At 38.1% G+C, this 15,847-nt stretch overlaps 1 protein-coding gene across 1 annotated transcript in view; it reads left to right on the top strand.

The window, feature by feature from the left end:
- GABBR2 (gamma-aminobutyric acid type B receptor subunit 2) overlaps window positions 1–15,847 on the top strand; it is a gene marked incomplete at its 5' end in the record, with an annotated part of 404,913 nt that overhangs the window by 280,186 nt on the left and 108,880 nt on the right. The gene's annotated exons all lie outside the window — the stretch shown is intronic.

Genomic DNA, 15,847 nt, shown 5'->3' with positions numbered 1-15,847 from the left:
CAGATTCATGAGGAACTAATGCAAGCTACATATAAAATAAAAGCATAATATGAAGATCCAAAGATCACTTTATCAAAACTAAGCTTCCATTTCTACTCTTGCTATTGAGGTACTCTAATATCACTGTCTATTACTTTGCTCAAATTAGTTGATTTATGCAGAACGACTAGTCCAATTTTGGCATCATTTTAAAAAGAGTCACCCAGGAAATATAAGTCAAGGATGAGATACTCGTAGTATATTGTTTATTATCAGATTTGCCAGTTGTGTGGTAACATTTTCTTGAAGGGAAGGAAGTAAAATTTCTTTAAAATGCAGTAAATTAATAGCGAAAAATTTCTTTGCCTACAAATTTCTTTGAATTGCCAAAATGGGATTTGCATTGAAATAAATATATGAAAAAATAATTTAAAATATAATTTCTGTTTTATATTACATTTACCTATACTTGCTGGAGGACCAGTTGGTCAAAGTGCTGGATTAAGGCTAGGGCAGGGGTAGGCAACCTTGGCTCTTTTATGACTCGTGGACTTCAACTCCCAGAATTCCTGAGATAAAAGAGCCAAGGTTGCCTACCCCTCTTTACTCAACTCCAGGGAGCTTTGAACAAAAATTGATTTGATGGCCCAAATAAGAACACACCCCCATCACAATCCTGTGTAGTACATTTGATTTATAAGCAAAAACACATTGAACCAACAGAATTGAATAACCTGTATACATTATGAAACTTTCAAATATTTTTTGTGAGTAAAAAATGGCTGTTTTAATGTTTTTAGGAGACAGTTGCATTTTCTGACAAATCATATTGTTGGCTTAAAGCTCTGTAAGATATGAAAAAGGATGTCTCTAGATTTGAAAAGGAAGTTAGATACTTGTTATGAATTAAATTGTTTCTGCTATATTCTGTTGATGGTCACTACAGATCATTTTGATGGCAAGTCACTGTGGTACTTGTGGGACACTTCTCCAGGTATTGATTAGGTGGTCCTTTTTTAAATAAATTGGATTCCCAAGAGATTATCAGCTCTGGCCTAATTGCATGTCTTCAAACATTAAAAACTATATATATTCATGGAACTACACCCCCTACACACACCGACCTCCACATGTCCCTCTCTCTCTCTCTCTCTCTCTCTCTCTCTCTCTCTCTGTGTGTGTGTGTGTGTGTGTGTGTGTGTGTTTGTGTCTTTCTCTGTGCTCTCTCTCTCTCTGTGTAGATGATAGATAGATAGATAGATAGATAGATAGATAGATAGATAGATATGTACACACACACACACACAGTGAGAGAGAGAGAGAGAGAGAGTGTGTATATCAAAAGCCAGACTCCATAGATAAATTATTATATAACATTACATTGTTGGGATTGGTTGGTGTTTCTTCAAAAAATTTCCTTAAATGTTTGACACCTGATTTTTGAATTTCTTAAAAATTAGTACATAAACAAAATAAAACATTGTGATTTATCTATGGGAAATCAGAGGAACATAGCACAACCAAAAAGTAATATGCTACAAATGTAAAACATTGTATAGCGAGCTTCTGGCAGTTACAATATCTTGGAAAAGTAGAGCTACTCAGATATTAGACACAATTTATGACTAAACAAAATTGACTTTACTTGTGTTCAGTGTTGAACATTTTGTTAATAATTCCATTTATTTTTATCTATGGCTTACTTTTATCAGCATCCAACCTTCAGCATGCCCACATAAAATGTTTTCTAATTTAGGACTACTCACATGCTCCAAAGCAACATGCAATAAACTTCCTTTCTCATATTCATGTATTTCTCTTTTTTAAGTAATTTTATTATATTTATAAGGATAAAAATACAAAACAAAATGAAGTAGTGGGAAAATGGGGGAAGAAAAAGGGAAGGGAAAAATGTGTATGGTAAAGAGGGAAAAGAAAGAAAAGCACTGACTCCAAATCATTGTAGCACAGTAGAATAGGATAATAACATTATAGCCTCAACTTTTTACTTTTATGTGCTACTATATGCTAGCCATTTCTATAACAACAAGCCTACCTAATTAGCAAAACCCAAAGTCAGTTTCAGTTTTTTTCCATCTCAAGCACAATTTCTAGAAGCAGTTTCTGTTCTTTGATTAAGGACATTCACACATTTTTCAATAACTAACCAAAGAGCAAAGCCTGATGCATTTCCCAAAGTTTCACAATTGTCTACTATTTGCACCTTTATAATCAGAATTTTAGCTTTTTAGCTTTTTTAGCCATTACGTTCTCCCAAAACTTGATATGTTCAGGACATTATGGAAACACATTTTAAAGTAGCATTATTCTTATCTCCAACAAAATGCTGTTTTTGACAGTCCTTTTCCATGCAAACATAATGGAGTCAATAAGTTCTAAATAATATTTTTTGTAGTTTAAGTCCTGTTAGTCAGTCAGGGCCCCATTAACCCCATACCGCACCCTCAAACAGGTACTTGTGTAAAGGGCTTTAATCAAAGCCAGAAGTCTGGGTTCTATTTTAAGAGATGTCAATTTACTCCATAGTACGTCTCTATTTACCATATCAAATGCTGCTGTAAGATCTATAAAAGCAGCAAACAGGGGTCTCCTCTTATAGGCATATTTGGCAATTAGATGGTTCAAAACAAAGCAGTTATCAATAGTAGATCTGTTCTGTCTAAAACCTGCTTGTTCTTCTGTGAGGATGTTGTTTTCCTCTACCCAGATTTCAATTCTGTTCAAAAGGTACCTAGCATATATTTTTGCTACAATGTCAATCAGGCTGATGGGCCTATAATTACTAGGATCCTTTTTATTCCCTTTTTTATATATAGGGACAACTATTGCCATCTTCCACCCGTCTGGTATATGGCAGGTGTTATTTATGTGTGTAAAAAGACCTGCTAATACAGGGCCCCACCAGTTGGGAAATTTCTTAAATAATTCTGCTGGTAAAAAATCCTCGCCTGGGGCTTTATTGCTCTTTAAGCTTTTAATGATGGACTGTATCTCCTTTTCTGAGACTGGTGGCCAAGGGGGGAGAGTTCTAGGATTTACCAAATCACTGTTTAAAAATAATTTCTTTACCGGTTCGGTGGGGGCAAACAAGCACTGATAATAATTCTCCCAGTCCACAGCAGAGATTGGTATGTCAAATGCAAATCTCCGTTCCTTCAGAATACCTGCTACTGAGTGCCAAAATAATACTGAATTATGACTTCTGGCAGCCAACTCAAGTTCTGACCAGATTGAAATGGCAAAACGTTTTTTCTTTAATGTTATAGTTTTTTTATATTCCCTTCTTGTGTGCAGCATCTTAGCTTGTATATGGGCAGTAGGATTCCTCTGGGCAAGCCTCATGGCTGCCTTCAATTTCTTTTTCTGTCGCTGGCAATCAGGATCAAACCAGCGAGGTCTACCCACTTGGGCTCTTTTTGTAGTAGGTTTAGCTGTTAGGTGTTTCTTCAGTATGTTACACAGATTGGAGAATGCATTGAAGGCTGACATCCAGTCAGTAGTAGATGACTGTATTGTTCTAGCCCACTTAGTAGCATTCTCTGTTTTAAGGCATTCTAATATTGCCTTAGTATCAACTTTGGCCCAAATTAACCTTTTATTTTGGGTCACCTCTACCTTTTTGGTGAGCCATCTGTCAGCCATGTTATATGGTCTTAAATCTGAGCGGCCTCGCAATGTCACACTTACAGGCTCATGGTCGCTATTGTCACTAAGGTGTACTGTGACCTCTGAGAAGAGGTCAGCCTTATCTCTAGACACACAAAAGAGATCCAGTACACTACTTGAATTGGCTGAGTGGTATGTATAAGGGTATGTATAATTCTTGTCCTTACCTCCCAAAATTTGGAGATTACCCTTAAAAATTAAGGAGACTAGGAGCAGGCCAGCGGCATTACTTTTACAGTCTCTCGAGAGCCACTGAGGATGGTTATCAAAGAACTCCCCTGGGATTCCCTTCTTCTGGGCAAGCTCATACAGAGAGGGACCCAGTCTAGCGTTCAGATCTCCTAATAATACCACTATGGACTGAGGGTACAGTATAGATATATCTTCTAAGATAACTTCCAAGCCCATCCAATATTCAAAATTATAGTGCTGGGATGTGCTTGGAGGAATGTACACATTTACCAATATTAACTCAAACTGGTCATATTCAAATTTGACAGCTAGAAAGTACGGATACTTATCTTCGTTATATAATTTCTCTCCCTGCCATTGCAATTCTTCCTTTATAAGAATGCATAGCCCACCAGAGGGTCTCCCTTTGTTCTTTGTTTTTAGGGCTGGTTGCGTGTTTAGTGGAGCCAAATTAAATAGAGGCTTTGCTGTAGATTGGGTTGTTGTCAGTGCCTCTTTTAGGTCGTCCAATCTTTGAATGATGTTAACTTGCTCAGGTTCTGGCAATGCACTGAATAGGTCAATCAACATTTCCTCTGGCACATCCTCAGCAGTTCCTGCAGCTGTGGGTAACACAGTTCGTATATTGCTTCTTTGCTTTCTCAGGGTCAGTTCAGTTGCAGCAGCCTCAGGCTTAGTAGTGTGAGGGCTGTTGCAGCCTAGATTTAAAGCGACAGTTCCCTCTTGGTGACGCTGTTTCAGGAGTGGGCACACTTTTTCTGAGCAAAAGACCCTTATTGGAAATATAGAGAAAAAGCTCAGAAAGGGCTTCATTCTGAAGAGCATGGAGGGAATTGTGGGCTGCTTGAATGATAGGAGAATTCTCATACATTGTGTTCTTGCTGGCAGCCACTCTACATGTAGTAGATCTATCAGAGTGAATTCACAGCGGAGCAGCTGGCTCAGGGACAGCCTAATAGCTTTTCTATTGCTCCAACGCCCTCTATTTACTCTCTTGTCATAAATTTGCAAAGTAACCTGGTTAGTTTGCGGACTGTAGTTATATTGGTCATCTCTTAGACCTTTGCCTGATTGAGTGTTTTCTCTGTAGGTGTTCAAATTTTTGGGAGGAGAACAAGGTCCTTCTCTACTTTCACCTTCTGAGTTGGCCATCCCATGTCTGTCCATGGTTATCCTCCCAAGTCCTTCCACAGTATTTGGGTGGCTCCTAACAAACTCTGCAAAAGACTCTTTCAGACAATCAACCTTATCCATGACAATTGACAAGAGATTATATATTGAGTTTACAGTTTGAGCTGTAAGCAAACATTGTCTAGAGAGGAAGTCTGTCACATTTTCCCCCTTCAAATTTGCTACATCTCCCTCCTGTGTAAAAGAGGCTGTTGCCAGATTCCAAGGAGGGGAGCCATTCTCCAAGAGGGAGGAGGACAACTCCACACGCTGTCTGCTCTCCAGTTCGGTTTGTAAGTCCCATTCCAATGAGTCACATAAATTAAATTTATCTGATAAGGTGCCTGCGAATGAGTTACTTACTGGAGCAGACTGTCTGTTTGCAATATAATCCTCCATTTTCTGCTGCTTCAAAGGCTTGGATATACTTTCTGCTGCAGAGTGCTGTCTCTTCCTTCTTTTCCCCATTCAGGTTTGTTAAAACAGGTTTAAAAATAAGTTTAAAACTATGGTTTAAAAGGTTGAAATGGGTTAAAAATGGGTTTAAAAAGTTTAAAAGAGGTAGGTTAAAATACAATATTAAAAGAGGTTAAAAAGTTAAAATAAAAATAAAGTAAAATAAAATAAAACCTTTACTTTTGGAGGAGCTCTTTACAGCCTTTGCTGCCTCTCCACCATCTTGGCTCCCTAGTTTAAGTCATAATTTGAAGTCCATTCATATTTTCGATTTCCGGCAAAAACTTCCCCACAGAGAGCAATGGGTTTACTTAATGTCTGTGGCATTCGCTTAACAACTGCTGCAAAACAAGGTCATAAAATCGGGTCTGGTCATGTAGTAACCAGTTTTACGACTGTCACAACTTAGAACTGTAATTGTGGGCTCAGTTATGATCATAGCTTGAGGATTACCTATACTCATCTCATACACCATTCCCATCGTTTCATCCCTGTATATCATCTGATCATCACATTGAGTTGTATAATTTTTCATTTTACTTCTATGCTTTATTTATCCAACATATTTTATAAATATTACATTTTCCCGTCTGTTAATTCCACAAATATCCTACCTCCTCTTCTCTTCTCTCCTCATATTATTGAAAGAGACCTTAGAAGTCATCTAGTCAAGCTCTCTGTTCAGTTCAGGATTTGCTAGAACATTCCTGACTGAGAGGCTGTCCAGCCTCTGTTTGAAGATTTCTAACGAGAGAGAATTCAACACATCATGTAGCAACCTATTTCATGCAGTTTCATACAATCAGGAAATTCCTATCCTGCACCTCCTTCCTTGTTCTTTTAACTCATGAATTTGGGTCCTGCGTTCTTGATCAACAGATAATAATCTGCTTTGTCTTTTGAATGACAACACTTAGGCTATTTGAAGATTTACAATATCTTCAATTGATCTTTTTTTTGGTAGCTTAAACAATACTCAACTTCTTTAACTGTCCTTCATGGGGACAATTTGTTTCCACACCTTTACCATTTTGGTAGCTGTCTGAAATTGCTCCAATTTGCACTGTCCTTTTTGAACTATGATCCCCAGAACTTAGCAAGATATTCCAAACATGGTCTGATCACAGCCAGTAAAATATAAAAATTATTTTCTGCTATGTAGCTTCTAACTTTTTTTAATATACCCCATTAATGGTACCTCTTTGAAACCTCAGCTCATTTTGAGATTTAGCCCTTCCTTCCTTCCTTCCTTCCTTCCTTCCTTCCTTCCTCCCTCCCTCCCTCCCTCCCTCCCTCCCTCCCTCCCTCTCTCCCTCCCTCTTATTAATTCATGTGTTTCGTTGTACATTCCTCTTACATTCCAGGTTACAGTCTTATAACTATGATTGGCAAAATATGGTTCCATGAATATTGATTTTATTAAAATAATGCTTTTAGTAACTTTTTTATTTAAAAAAAGAGTAGACTAGGTCCTCAGCTTTAGTCATATTTGCACCATATATCAGTATTCCTGGCTAGTGATAAAGATAATACTTGTTCTGATAATACAGTACAGTTCTAGCACTTTTTAGTCAGATTCTACAAGCATAATAGAAGCCCAGTTTTATAGCAAGCGTGCTTTCCCCCCCCCCATTTTTCTGCAAGCTAGGAACTCTGATTTAAAGCACCCAGCAAACCATCACATCCAACCAAGTAGGAGCTACATACAATGTGCTATCGCTACACTCAATATACTTTTATATAGCAGTTATCTAAATATACCATACTATAATACAGAAATAGAAATTTTAGTTTTATTTTTTATATGCTGCCATCAAAGCCAAATTTCCCAACTGGCTTATATTTTTCCTTCTTGTATAGCTTTTTGTAGATTGAACTGCACTACAAAATTTAGGGAAATGTTAACATTGAAATATACTGTACCTCTGTTTGCTCACGAGATAGGGAAATGCAATTATGTGTGCATGAAAATCAAAGCTATACTCTCTTCTGTCACTCCAGTTGATGTTCAGTGGTCACCAGATGCTTATACTGATACTGATTTAACTGGGTTGTGATTCACTAATCTCTTCCATTCACTAAAGGGAGATGAGTCTTCTTTTTAATGTCCAAAAGCAATTAGTCTCTCTCTGATTTAATCTCTTTCACTGTACAACTATGAGATGAATTGGTGCACAAATAAAATATTAGAGACAGGATCAGTACTCCCATTAAAAACCTATAATGCTGCATATCATGAACCTGATAAAATATTTTGTATAATATTTACCTACCAAGGTTTTCTATATACCTGGTAGATTTGGGAAGAGGGATAAGAGGGACAATGGCTGCAATGAGAAAAAAGTATCATTGCTATTGTCTTTATTAAATAAGATATTGACTTTTTAAAAGTTTAATATTTATATCAATCTCACCTTCCAAAACTGATGGAAAAGGGAATTGTGGGAGGGAGGGAGGGAAAGAAAGAGAGAGAGAGAGAGAGAGAGAGAGAGCGCTTAAGACCAATTAACTGAAGGACTGTCTTCTTTCATATTAATATCATAGTTCTTAAAGGTAATTTCATGAATCTTGTTCCAAGAATGTTATGGGTATGAGGGATAAGATAAGGCCATCTGTATATAAAGACTACATTTCTGGAATGTGTTCTCCAGAGTGAATTTAGCATGATATCTGGACTCATTTGATACATTAGTATTTTAGTACTTATTGCAGGTTTGAAAATAATGTTATGTTTCACATCATATTGTTTCTAAACATTTGTCTTGACTTGTTAATGGACCTTTAAAGAATTTATGTCAGAAAGACAGTATGTAAGTAGCTTAACATTAAATACGAAACTAGTAATCTGCTATGCAAGGAGATTTGGCATTCGTGTCTGTCCAGACTATATTGGGAAACTTTTATTTGTGACAGAACTAGATGTGAGGAGGTGTGACCAGTCCCATGGTGCAGTTAATATCTTTTCCCATTGCATTTCCCACTTGTCTTCCCCAGATGTAGCATATATAAATCAAATTGAAAGTGATTATTGAAGGATGCAGCCAAAAGTTGGCATAAGTAAAAAAAGGGAGGATGAATAAAAATAATCCAAAGAAAGGCTTTTTGAAATTACTGACTATTCATGTGAACAATTTAGTCTTGAATGACCATATATAACATTAAATCATTGGGGATTTACATTTATTATTAAATGAATATTTTATATTTACATTAATTCTATATTTAATGAAAGAGTAGCTTTATTGGCCATAAAAAATATCCTCAAACTATATTATGGAAAACATTAGTAGTAGTAAGCTTTCAAGTTCTTCAAAACTTTTTTTTAAATGAGACAAGATAGTAAAGTAAAAAGGAAAGGAAGAAAGCGAGTAATGGATTTTAAATCATAGAACCCATGCATGGTTCTGTGTGATGGCACATTGGTTAGAATGCAGTAAAGGTAAAGGTTCCCCCGCACATGCGTGCTAATCGTTTCTGACTCTAGGGGCCGGTGCTCATCTCCGTTTCAAAGCCAAAGAGCCAGCGCTTGTCCGAGGACGTCTTCATGGTCATGTGGCCGGCATGACTAGACGCCAAAGGCGCATGGAACGCTGTTACCTTCTCACCGTAGTGGTCCCTATTTTTCTACTTGCATTTTTACGTGTTTTCGAACTGCTAGGTTGGCAGAAGCTGGGACGAGTAACAGGTGCTCACTGTTACGCGGCACTTGGGATTCGACCCGCCAAACTGCTAATTCTAATTCTGCTGATTGTCAGCTGCCTGCAGTTCAATTCTCACCAGCTCAAGGTTGACTCGGACTTCCATCCTACTTAGGTTGGTAAAATGAGGATCCAGATTGTTGCGGGCAATATGCCTCTTAGAGAAGGCTGTAAAGCACTATGAAGCAGTTGTTGTTGTTAGTTGCGAAGTCGTGTCCGACCCATCGCGACCCTATGGACAACGTTCCTCCAGGCCTTCCTGTCCTCTACCATCTTCTGGAGTCCATTTAAGCTCACGCCTACTGCTTCAGTGACTCCATCCAGCCACCTCATTCTCTGTCGTCCCCTTCTTCTATTGCCCTTAATCTTTCCCAGCATTAGGCTCTTCTCCAGTGAGTCCTTCCTTCTCATTAGGTGGCCAAAGTATTTGAGTTTTAGCTTCAGGATCTGGCCTTCTAAAGAGCAGTCAGGGTTGATCTCCTCTAGGACTGACCAGTTTGATCGCCTTGCAGTCCAAGGGACTCACAAGAGTCTTTTCCAGCACCAGAGTTCAAAGGCCTCAATTCTTTGGCGCTCAGCCTTTTTTATGGTCCAACTTTCACAGCCATACATTGCAACTGGTAAGACCATAGCCTTGACTACACGCACTTTTGTTGACAGGGTGATGTCTCTGCTTTTTAGTATGCTGTCTAGATTTGCCATAGCTTTCCTCCTGAGGAGCAAGCGTCTTTTAATTTCTTGGCTACAGTCCCCATCTGCAGTGATCTTGGAGCCCAGGAAAATAAAATCTGTCACTACCTCCATTTCCTCCCCATCTATTTGCCAGGAATTGAGAGGGCTGGATGCCATGATCTTGGTTTTCTTAATGTTTAGTTTCAACCCAAGTTTTGCACTCTCCTTCTTCACTCGCAACAAGAGGCTCTTTAGTTCCTCTTCACTTTCTGCCATTAGAGTGGTATCATCTGCATATCTTAGGTTGTTGATATTTCTTCCAGCAATCTTAATTCCAACTTTTGATTCATCTAGCCCTGCCTTTCTCATGATGTGCTCTGCATATAAGTTAAATAGGCAATGCGACAGTATACAGCCTTGCCGGACTCCTTTCCCAATTTTGAACCAATCAGTGGTTCCGTGTCCAGGTCTCACTGTTGCTTCTTGGCCCGCATATAGGTTTCTCAAGAGACAAATAAGATGGTCTGGTACACCCATCTCTTTAAGAACTTGCCACAGTTTGTTATGATCCACACAATCAAAGGGTTTAGCATAGTCAATGAAGCAGAAGTAGATGTTTTTCTGGAACTCTCTAGCTTTCTCCATGATCCAGGGTATGTTGGCAATTTGATCTCTAGTTCCTCTGCCTCTTCGAAATCCTGCCTGTACTTCTGGTAGTTCTCGATCCACATACTGCTGGAATCTAGCTTGTAGGATTTTAAGCATAACTTTACTAGCATGCGAAATGAGTGCAATGGTGTGATAGTTTGAACATTCTTTGGCACTGCCTTTCTTTGGAATTGGAATGTAAACTGATCTTTTCCAATCCTGTGGCCACTGTTGAGTTTTCCAAATTTGCTGGCAAATTGAGTGTAGCACTTTTACTGCATCGTCTTTTAAGATTTTGAATAGCTCAGCTGGAATACTGTCACCTCCACTAGCTTTGTTGTTGCTCAGATTTTCTAAGGCCCACTTCACTTCACATTCTAGGATGTCTGGCTCAAGGTCAGTGACCACCTCATTGTGATTATCAGGGACGTTAAGCTCATTCTTGTATAGTTCTTCTGTGTAATTTTGCCACCTCTTCTTAATCTCTTCTGCCTCTGTTAGGTCCCTGCCATTTTGGTCCTTTATCATGCCTCTTTTTGCATGAAATGTTCCCTTCATCTCTCCAATTTCTTGAAAAGATCTCTGGTCCTCCCTATTCTATTGTTTTCTTCTATTTCTTTGCACTGTTCATTTAAGAAGGCATTCTTATCTCTTCTAGCTATTCTCTGGAATTCTGCATTCAATTGGGCATATCTTTCTTTTTCTCCCTTGCCTTTCACTTCCCTCCTTTCCTCAGCTATTTGCAAAGCTTCTTCAGACAGCCATTTTGCTTTCTTGCATTTCTTTTTCTTTGGGATGGTTTTGGTTGCTACCTGTTGTACAATGTTGCGAACCTCTGTCCTGTTCTGTACTAGCCTGCTACCGGCCCTGCAGCAAAAGCAGGGACAACCCCTTTACAAACGGCAAGAGGCTGGAATAAAGCCTGCCAAATTTATTCACATAAAACAGAGCAAGACAAGACACGAACCAAGAAACAGGAGCTTTAAGAAACAGGAACTATCCAAGCGGTTGCCTTCAGGAAACCAGCCCTCCGACACATTCCCCTTATATAGAGTTCAGGGCGTGGCTTCTCTCTGCCTCCTTCCGAGGAGCCCCATTGCCTTCCTCTGTTTACTCCTAATTGACTGCCTCCTGCGTCGGGTGTCCTTGAACAGGGCCAGCTGTGGGTCATCTTCATCCACGTTGTCAAGCTCACACAGCTGGGTCTCCGTGGTGACCAAGTGGGAGGGGCCTGGCTGAGGGCTCTCATCAGCAAGATCTTCAACCCCCTCAGCAAGGTCTTCAACACCCTCCTCCTCCTCTGAGTCGTCCGACCCAACTGCCGAACCCACAGGCTGACCCTGAATCACAACATGTCCATAGTTCTTCAGGCACTCTGTCTATCAGATCTAATTCCTTAAACCTATTTGTCACCTCTACTGTGAAGCGGTATAGAAGTCTAAGTGCTATTGCTATTTTACAATTAAATTTGGGAATGGCAGTAGGCAGGCAAGCTAGGTTCAATTGCAGCCTTCACAACCTAATGCCCTCCTTATATTTTGAATTCTGACTTTCCTCATACTGAACCAAGAAAGCCATTGTCTATGTTCACTGAAGTGATTGGTGTTGTAATCTAACACATCTGGAATATATCAAATGAGGTAAGATTGCTTTATCAAATACAGGAACAGAAAATATCTGATTCCTGTTGTTGAGAGTATAAAACAATACGGCTTTTAGACCCATTCATGGTGCTATTCATATCTGCCAATTCAAAGAGTACTTAAAGTATCAGAATAACTCTCTTTCATTTTTTCTGCACTTATTACCTACTTCACAGCTGCTGTTTTATCCTCCTGTTTCCAGTGTTTCTCTCTTCGCTTTGCTTTGCTTTGACAATATGCATATTTGTATATCTGTTTGTGTTCCTACAAGTATCTTCTGCACACACAAGATGTCTTTTTTGGCAAATTAGAGCATATGCTGTTATCATACCTTGGTTTCCTTTAATCCTTTCTTGATACTAGAAATACCTTGATGTGTTGGCAAACTAAACCTAAGAGCATGATATGAAAATTCAACAACTTTTTAAAATTAAACAGTTCTAGATTTTGTCAGTGCCTACACGGAAGAACATCTGGGCTGTGCAGCATTTCTGATTCAAGTGCTAAAATTTCCTTTGGAATATGAAGATTGCTTATGTAAATACTTGTCTGTTAGTCTTTAATGCAGCTTTTGTATAAAAATATGCAGTGCATATTTAGTATGCTCAGAAGAGTTATGGTGGGGAAAATAAATAGCACCTGCAGCAACCTTAAATTGCAGCAGAGCCCCCAAATTAAATAAAGATATTTTTTTATTTGCCTGAAAAAAGTACCACTGCCAAACTAGCCATCATTCAGTTGACTTTGCCAGAAAAAAATCATTAATTTTGAACTGTTACTAAAAGAACAATATAAAGTAAGAAAATTGCATTACAATAAAGATATAAAAATTACTTTTAAAAAATCATTCCAACCGGAAATCATCATTTTGAGCAATCTTTCTATTTTAGCAGAAAAGAGCTGATTGAAATGCTGAGAGGAAATACATACCAGGATTTTATATCCAGAATGGTAAATTTTTTCCAAACATACGAAATTATATTTTTAGCTATACCTGAACTCCAAAAGTTCCAATTTCAGCTATACCTGAAGTTCCAAAAGTTCATGAAAATTTGACTGAGACTGGCCAGCCATTTGTCTGAAATGGTATAGGGTTTCCTGCCTGAGCAGGGGGTTGGACTAGATAACCTCCAAGGTCCCTTCCAACTTCTTCTTCTTCTTCTTCTTCTTCTTCTTCTTCTTCTTATTATTATTATTATTATTATTATTATTATTATTATTATTATTATTATTATTATTATTATTATTATTATTTTATTAGGGTGGTTGTAATCCCCTTTTTTGCCTGAGATATTTTTTTCCTTTTGATATACTATTTATTACTTGTTTCCTTCTTTTTAAAGTCTAAGCCACCAAACTTATATTACATTACATTACATTATATGTTATTATGTTTTATTTAATATTTATATATAGAATAGCCAATTGCACTACAATACTGTATATCAGCATTTAAAACTTTTTTATATAACTTGTGTTTTAATTTAAGTTGTAGAAGGGAACTGACTGAAAACATTGGAGAGTCAGTTGTTGTGATTAATGTTGAAAGGTTGGTGTTCCAATTTATCTTACCGTACTTCTCGGTTCTTTTATTTTAGCCACACAGATTTTCAGGTCGGGAAGAATCACTGAAATAATTACTTCTGATAGGTTGCGTAACTTTCACAAATTTCATTTCTTATTGCATCTTTTCACATCCTTCCAGTGTTAAAACATACTCTTTTGAAGCATCAGCCAGTTAATTAATATGACTGTGTGGGCAGGTTTTATTTGTAATTGATGCATGTGTAGATTCTAAGTAAAACACAAAACATTTACCAAATATAGAAGACCTGTTTTAGAAGATAGTACCAATAAAGGAGAATATTTGTAGCTCAGGGTTGAAATGAGGTGTCCTTGGTGCTCTCTGAGCTTGGTTGTTTTCTTGCAGATGTTTCATTACCCAAACTAGGTAACATCATTAGTGCCAAATTAGCACTGATGTTGTTATGTAGTTTGGGTAATGAAATATCTCCAGGAAAACAACCAATCTCAGAGAGCATCAAGGACCCCTCAGAAGATGGTACCTTTTAACTTGATATTCCCAGGATATATCTATTAATCTACATATGAAATCTCATTATGAATTACAGATTATTGTTTTAGGAATACCCCTATTTTTTCCATTTGTATTGCTTATTCCAACCAGAGTCCAAATTTGCTGCTTCATGTGGAACAAACACAGTCATCATTTACTCTAGCCCTCAATTGTTTTGCTCCACTCTGGTTGATTGATTGATTTTGTGTTTTTGAGTCAATATTGACTCCTGGCAACTGCCTGGAATAGTTTCTGCAGTTTTTGTGAAAAGGTTTTGAGAAATGATTTGTCATTGCTTCCTTCCTCGGGCTGAGAGTGAATGACTGGCCCAAGATCACCCAGCTAGCTTTGTGCCTAAGGTGGGGACTAGAACTCACAATCTCCTGGTGTCTTAACTACTATATCAGAAGTTGTTATTTTTATCTTTTTATAGCAAGTTAATAAATATATCACTGAATGCAAGTATTCTAACAAATCAGTGAACACCTTGATGCAAACAAAGTCATCACTAAAAGTCAACATGGGTTTGTCAAAAACAGATCATGCCAGACAAATCTTATTACATTCTTTGACCATGTGACAAAATTAGTGGACCAGAGGAATGCTGTAGATATAATTTACTTGGACCTAAGTAAGGCATTTGATAAAGTAGATCACAACTGGTTGAGCTCCGGATGGCTCCTGACCTTCGCTCCTTCTGCCATGACCTAAAAACTTACTTATTTGAACAAGCCGGCCTGGTCTGATGGGTTTGGGGTATTTTAATATTAATTTTATTATTTTTACTGTAATTGGGCTACAATGTTTAATTCTTTTTTAACTTTTGTACATTGTATTTTTATTGTATTTATTGCCCTGTACACTGCCCTGAGTCCTTCGGGAGAAGGGCGGTATAGAAATTAAATTATTATTATTATTATTATTACTTGATAAGATAGAAAAATGTGGGTTAGATAGCATCACCACCAGATGGATTTGTAGCTGGCTGACAGGCCATACTCAGCATGTGGTCCTCAATGGAACTGCATCTACATGGAAGGAAGTGTGTAGTGGAGTGCCCCAGGGCTCTGTTCTGGGCCCAGTGCTCTTCAGCATCATCAACGATTTGGATGAGGGGATAGATGGGGAATTCATCAAATTTCCAGACGACACCAAGCTGGCACGAATAGCCAATACTCCAGAAGATAGGCTTAAAATACAGGAGGATCTGGACAGACTTGAACACTGGGCGCTATCTAACAAAATGAAATTCAATGGTGAAAAAAGTAAGGTTCTACATTTAGGCAGGAAAAATCAAATGCACAGGTATAGTATAGGTGGTACCTTGCTCAATAGTAGTAACTGTGAAAGGGATCTCGGAGTCCTAGTAGACAATCACTTCAATATGAGCCAACAGTGTGTTGCAGCTGCCAAAAAGGCCAACACAGTGCTAGGCTGCATTAACAGAGGGATAGAATCAAGATCACGTGAAGTACTAATACCATTTTACAATGCCTTGGTAAGGCCACACCTGGAATACTGCATCCAGTTTTGGTCACCACGATGTAAAAAAGATGTTGAGACTCTAGAAAGGGTACAGAGAAGGGCAACAAAGATGATCAGGGGACTGGACATATAGGGAACAT

This window comes from Vipera berus, assembly GCF_964194415.1.
Source record: "Vipera berus genome assembly, chromosome: 3".
In the NCBI taxonomy this organism is placed as follows: domain Eukaryota; kingdom Metazoa; phylum Chordata; class Lepidosauria; order Squamata; family Viperidae; genus Vipera; species Vipera berus.
Note: the sequence above shows the minus strand (reverse complement) of the source record. Positions and strands in the feature narration are given on the sequence as shown.